Source organism: Schistocerca piceifrons, chromosome 2, assembly GCF_021461385.2.
Source record: "Schistocerca piceifrons isolate TAMUIC-IGC-003096 chromosome 2, iqSchPice1.1, whole genome shotgun sequence".
Lineage (NCBI taxonomy): Eukaryota > Metazoa > Arthropoda > Insecta > Orthoptera > Acrididae > Schistocerca > Schistocerca piceifrons.
In genome coordinates, this window is record NC_060139.1 from 173,292,701 (window position 1) to 173,299,400 (window position 6,700).

At 43.8% G+C, this 6,700-nt stretch overlaps 1 non-coding gene across 1 annotated transcript; it reads right to left on the reverse strand.

Annotated features, from left to right (window-relative positions):
- Positions 1-6,213: 6,213 nt before the first annotated feature.
- On the reverse strand, positions 6,214-6,288 carry Trnas-cga. The gene has a single exon. It is a non-coding gene; the product is annotated as a tRNA-Ser (tRNA).
- Between the last annotated feature and the right edge of the window lie 412 nt (positions 6,289-6,700).

Sequence of the window (6,700 nt, forward strand, 5' to 3'; positions counted from 1 at the left end):
TTGCCATTCGAAATTAATTTCATGAATTGATTCTCAAATGAGTTTAAAGATTTTTCTTGTAACATATATTATGTGTAGCACGGTGGTAACACGTAAACGTTTAGCAAAAATGGAACACGACAGACAGCAGACACAAACCGAATCCAACTTGGATATTGAACAAAACAGTGACAATGACTCCAGGGTTGACTACAATAGTAACGATCAATCAGCAATTAACATGCCTAGTGACGGAAATTTCATAAACAGGCCGACCACTTGTCAAATAGTTAAATCCAGCTCAGAGCCCATTCTTGTCCGTGACGTCATGTCAAACGACGTGGCGGGAGCAGAGTAGTTTCTGTTGGCAGATATTGCCAGTATGTTTGACGCCATTATCAAGCAAATGACTAAAAACAAGGAAGACACACACGCACATATGTTATTAGTACATAATCAGATGAATGAAAACAAAAAAGACATTGACAAACACATGACAGTTTTAAAAACGCTACATGACAAGATTAAGGCTAAATTAAGAGCACTAAAAACTTGTAATGGTACTTTATGTGAAAGACTAGACGAGATTAACACGAGACTGAGCGGCCAAGTGTCCGAACCTGACTCCAAATTTTCCGAATTGAACTTACAGCAGGAAAAAACCGCAAAAGACCTAAAAGATATTCAAACTGAAGCCAAACATTCAAACGCTACATGCGAAGCTGTTGCCACTTAAGTGAAATCTTATCCGTCAGTTCATGACTCAAAAACACGCATTTCTGTAATTGAAGGAAAAGTTAACACTTTGGATAAACAACTTATAGACAAACTGCAATTACACACTGACAACTATTTTTCCAACATAAATAAAGAATTTCATGACTGGGTTGATCAGAAAAATAAATATTTCGACCAATATATAGTGGAAAAACTACCAGCGTTTGTGCACGACACCCTAGCCGAATTAGTAAAAATTAATGTACATGTCATAATCAGGCAGCTCAATCGAACGCAGCACGACAGAAACGACTAAACAACGATGGCGTACGACCGGTGTGTAGTACTACTAATAATCAATGTGCTCGCTTTGATAATGAAAACAGATACATGTATGAGACCTATTCCCCGTACACAACACACACCTCACAGCAACAATTGTACACACCCGAACACATGGCACCTAATAACAACCACTACATTTATGAGCAGTACATTCCTTTCCATTCACCAGTCGATCTCTACAATAATTACAGTGAAAGCAATCGACATTACAGTGCCAAAGAAGAAGAAAGCCTGATTAAACATCGGTAATTTAACCTTTCATCTCAGAAAAACGTATTGTACATCCTGTAATTTTTCTGAAAGCATTTAGGAATATGTTTCCAAGAGCGTGGAGTGACCGAAACAGAATTTCTTACGTTGTAGGTTACACCCAGGGTGACGCAGCTGTCTGGGCATATAATGAAGCCGACAGCTGCGTGACATATGAACAATTTGAAAGAGCTTTCTTGGACAAATTTTGGTCTCAGCAGGTACAAGAACGTCTAAGGAAACAGACTGTGGAACCAGAGCCTTTCGATGCTAAACATGGCAATTTGCGCCGGTATTTTGAGAAATATTTGAATGTGGGCCAATTTCTTCATGATCCTGTAGCTACGCGCGATCTGACCGTGCTTAATTCTGTTGATATGTTATATGAGGATCAACGTTCCGCACAACAAAACAGCTGCCACAATGTTTACAGCAGTGGCATGCAAAACGCGCAGGCTAGCCAACTTAATTCTGGCGCTCCGGCCGCTGTCGGTTACGTAGTGCAGCAGAATCAACGGCTTCCTTCCGCAAACTAATACAAGTAGCAACATCAGCAGACACACCCCATTATGGACAATAATCATAACATACACACCATAGGCAACAACCCACACAAGAGGCGCCGCAACAACAGTAACGGAAATAACAGAAACGAAAACAACAAAAACTGGAACAAAAAATGGTTCAAATGGCTCTGAGCACTATGCTACTAAACTTCTGAGGTCATCAGTCCCCTAGAACTTAGAACTACTTAAACCTAACTAATCTAAGGACATCACACACATCCATGCCCGAGGCAGGATTCGAACCTGCGACCGTAGCGGTCGCTCAGTTCCAGACTGTAGCATCTAGAACCGCTCGGCCACTCCGGCCGGCCAAAATCTGGAACAAAAACTTGCGCATGTGCAATGCTCCGTTCTGGGAATCTAAATTGTTTGGGCCTGGAAATATTTTTGCCTCTCATTGTACATATATTTCCAATAAGAAGTTTCTGTAGTCTCTATAATCTTCTCACTCCCCTCAAATTTCTGAAGATTTTCACCTTTTATAACACGTGTGGAAAAGTTGCCACATTGCTGAGGTTGAAGTTCAATAGCTGTCGGCGGTTTTCTAAAAAATGTTTTGTTATTTTGCCGTATTTCCAAAAATTGTGAAGCTAGAGATCAATGCTAGTCCTTTATGATCGTCTTCAAGCAATTTTGTGCACACCATTTAACACAACAGTTGGAACAAAGAAAAAAATGCCAAAGGCGTCCCTGTTTCCAGTACCTTAGAAAAAGAGGTATGAAACACAATTCGAGTTAAGAATATTAACAAAAATAAAACTAGGGTAACACATTGTAATCGAATTAAATTGGACGATGAGGAAGGAATTAGATTAGGAAATGATACATTAAAAATAACAGCTGAGTTTTGTTACGAGGGATATTCGCAAAGTGAGGTCTGATCGGGCACGAAATGGAAACTGTAATGAAAATCCGATGAAGCTTTGCACAGATGTGCTGAGTAGTCACGTGTCTCTTTTCAGTTCTGATCGCACAGTGAGCACGTAAAGACGACTAGAACGATAGTCTCTCGCCAAGTTTGAGGGCCTGGTGAGAGATTTCGCCTGTTACCATGCAGCCCACATAACATAACTGCCATGTGTTTCCTTCTTCATGAAAATTTTCGGCAGCACTCTGCAGGGGCAATGAAGATGTTCCTGCAGCGTGTTCGAAGGGAAGTGTTTGATCACCCACTATATAGCCTGTAACTGGCTCCCCTTGACAGTCATCTCTGCCAAATTTTTGGCACAGACAACGACGTGAAGACTAGCGTAGAGAATTGTCGGAAAGCACAGGCGGCTGCCTTCTATAACGAGGGTACTGGAAAGCTGGTACAACGGCATATCTAAGTCGGAGCAGCGACTATCTACATAAGTAGCTGAAAGGTGTAGCTAACTGTTTCAAATAAAACATTTTTGATTTTCATAGTTGCTGTCATTTCACGACCGATCGGACATTACTTTCCGAATAGCTGTCGTACTTCGACAACAAAATAACTGACGACGGCCGAATTAGGGGGGAAATAAAATGCAGGCCGTCAATAGTAGGGAAAACGTTTCTGAAAAAAAAAAAATCGTTCACATCGAATATAAATGTATATGTTTGTAAGTTTCTTTTGAGGATATTTGTTTGGTGGATAACTTTGTGAAGGGATAAACGTTGATTGTTAACAGGTCAGTTAAGTACAGAATAGAAGCTTTAGAAGTGTGGCGCTACAGAACAACGCTGAAGATCAGATGGGTAGATCAGATAATCAACGACGAGGTACTGAATCGGACCAGGAGAAAAGAAATTTGTGGCGCAATTTGACTATAAGAAAAGAATGGTTTATTGGACATGTTCATAGCCATCAGCGAATCTTCAATTTGATCATGAAGTACAGGGGTAAAAACTGTAGACAAAGGGTTGACTAAGTAAACAGAGCCAAATGGATGTAGGGTGTGGTGGCTATGTAGAGAAACAGAGGTTTGCAAAGGATAGATCGACGTGGATAGCTGCATCAAAACAGTCTTCCAACTGAAGACCATAACACCAGCAATGTTCTTATGAGTATGGTCGTGGGCTTTTGCTTCTTCTTTACACTAAATTTCGACAACGTAGCTAGTTGTAATCAACAGGTGCTTCCTGACTTTCTGAAACGTCAGGAAAGGAAGAAAGTTATCTGTGAAAGTCCCTCGCCTAATAGATAGGCAACTTTAAGGGCATCTGCATCACGCGGGTAGCCACTACTGCCCCTGCACGCCTAGGAATCACAAAAGCGCCACGATGTCATCAAGAACTGCCAACAGGAGGTGAAGCCGGCGTCTGGAGAGGGCGCCGTCAATAAGGAACCTACTTGCTACATAAGCCGACGACAGGACAACACAAGTCATGTGGCTTCGAGAGTCTTCTCCGGGTCCAGACTACGGGTGTTAGTCGCTCCATCAAACAGGATTGCTCGTCCATCGTTAGGGCCAACCGCCGCTGCCAAAAGTCATCGGCGGTTTTCCTCCCGGACTCTCGCACCGGCTTATATCCAGGGACGTTAGCTTCTGTAGCGACGTTATTCCGAATAGGTCGTTCCGGCTTTTCCGGCGCAAGCTCTAAGTGCCATCGTATTGAAACTAAAACCAGACAGTCGTCATCCTCAGACTCATACTTACCGGCCACGAACTTAACATCCAGTCAGTGTTCATTGCCGAACTTAGTGTCCAGCAAGTGATCATTGCCAACTTGGCTCCAGGCAGTGTTTTTCTCGGTGTACTTAGTCTCTGACCAGTGCCCTAGGCTCTCTGTGCCAGTCTGCCCTTATTCCGGTCCGCGGTTATTTTGTATCTATCGCTTGTTTCAGTATTCTTGGTTTCTAATTACCGACTGTTGTAACAGATTTTTTTGTTCAGTCAACTTGTTATATCTTGGACAGTGTTTTCTTGTGTCAGGCGAGACACTTCAGTTGTCGAAGAGGAGTTAAAATGAAAAATTCTGGTATGACAGAGGCTTTTGAACACCTCTATAACGGCAGAAACTTGCTGTATGTTCAGCAACAAATACAGAGGAACGTGGAGGTATTGTTCGAGTATATCTCTGGGGGCACCCCGCCCCCACCAGACCTCTCTCGTCATCCGGGGACTCTCTCCTCCATTGTCTTTGGTCTTCAGTCGACGCTGCCTGCATTCCAATAGTTTGATAAAAAAGTTGAATCGTAGGCGAACTACATTACCCATCTGGAGAAATATTTCTTTGCCCACGACATCGTAGGGGCCGAAAAGCAGAGCACATACTTCCTCGCCTGTGTAGGGGACATCTTTCACCTACTCCAAAATCATGAATGAGAACCACGTGTGCTTCCATATGAGCAATTAAAGACTATTCTACTGAAATACTTCACACAAAAGTCCATGTTGTCACAGCACAATATAAGTTACTCAGTTGCCTTAAACAGGTAAATCAATCTAATAAGGAATAGACTGCCCAACTCCGAGGACTCCCCAAGATAGTCGTTTCCAGTGCTCCAAACCGAACTGCAGACAATCCTATGCTCCAGTGTTGGTTCGAGATGTGATCTTGGTTCAAGCACTGGACTACAGTCTTGTGCATGGATTTTCTCAAGCTAAGGACTCCTCTCTTGAAATGTGTCTCCTCATCATATGTGAGTAAGAGCAACTGCCCCAATCGATGGCACCTTTACATGACCCACCGTCTGCCTTCCCATACAGTTTTACTGTCACTTCTGCGAAAGAAGTAGCTTACTATCTTAGAGTCACAGGATGTGGGTCTGCGATGTTGTCTATAGATTAAGTCGCTATGAGACCAGATAATTTATCCAAAATGGCGACGGTACGTCCAGCTCCCTCCTCCAACCCCTGGAAATGAGGAAATTTTGGTGGGAATAGGCCAATTGGGCTACCACGAACTAGCCTAACTTCCCCGTCCCCCACCCCCTCCCCCCGCCTCCTATGAAACTACACCTGGAAATGGTCAGTTGTGCTAACCTAACTCACTGAAATTGTGGGCAACAGTAATTCCACGAGAATGCAAGGCCGGGTGCTATGTTTGTTTATTTATTTCCTTATTGCTCAATTCGGCTTCCTCCAGTAACCTAACTCAGAGACGCATGTGTTCACCTTGACGTGCAAGGAACGACTGAGTTAGTTCGCACTACATCCACCAGAGGGCACTGTTTGTCACCTATCCCTCCCCCACACCCCCTCCCCACTCCACTACTTGTAAAGAAGCTTCAGTCTGTGCTGAGCTCTTGGATAAGACGACGTAAGTCTTTGCAATGTGTTCAGTGGAAGAGATGTTGTTGGTGTCAGACAAAGAGGAGATTCCAGAATGAGATTTTCACTCTGTAGCGGAGTGTGCGCTGATATGAAACTTCCTGACAGATTAAAACTGTGTGCCGGGCCGAGACTCGAACTCGGGACCTTTGCCTTTCGCGGGCAAGTGCTCTACCAACTGAGCCACCCAAGCACAATCACACCCCGTCCTCACAGCTTTACTTCTGCCAGTACCTCGTCTCCTACCTTCCAAAGTTTACAGAAGCTCTCCTGCGAACCTTGCAGAACTAGCACTCCTGAAAGCAAGGATATTGCGGAGACATGGCTTAGCAACAGCCTGGGAGATGTTTCCAGAACGAGATTTTCACTCTGCAGCGGAGTGTGCGAACTCCTGCAAGGTTCGCAGGAGAGCTTCTGTAAAGTTTGGAAGGTAGCAGACGAGGTATTGGCAGAAGTAAGGCTGTGAGGACGGGGCGTGAGTCGTGCTTGGATAGCTCAGTTGGTAGTTTTGTGTTAGCAGAAGAGCCAACACCGTGTTACGAGTAGAGGCCAAAATGCACGCGTTTTAGCTCACGCAGGCTGGCGTGAGGAGGGAAGAACTATACT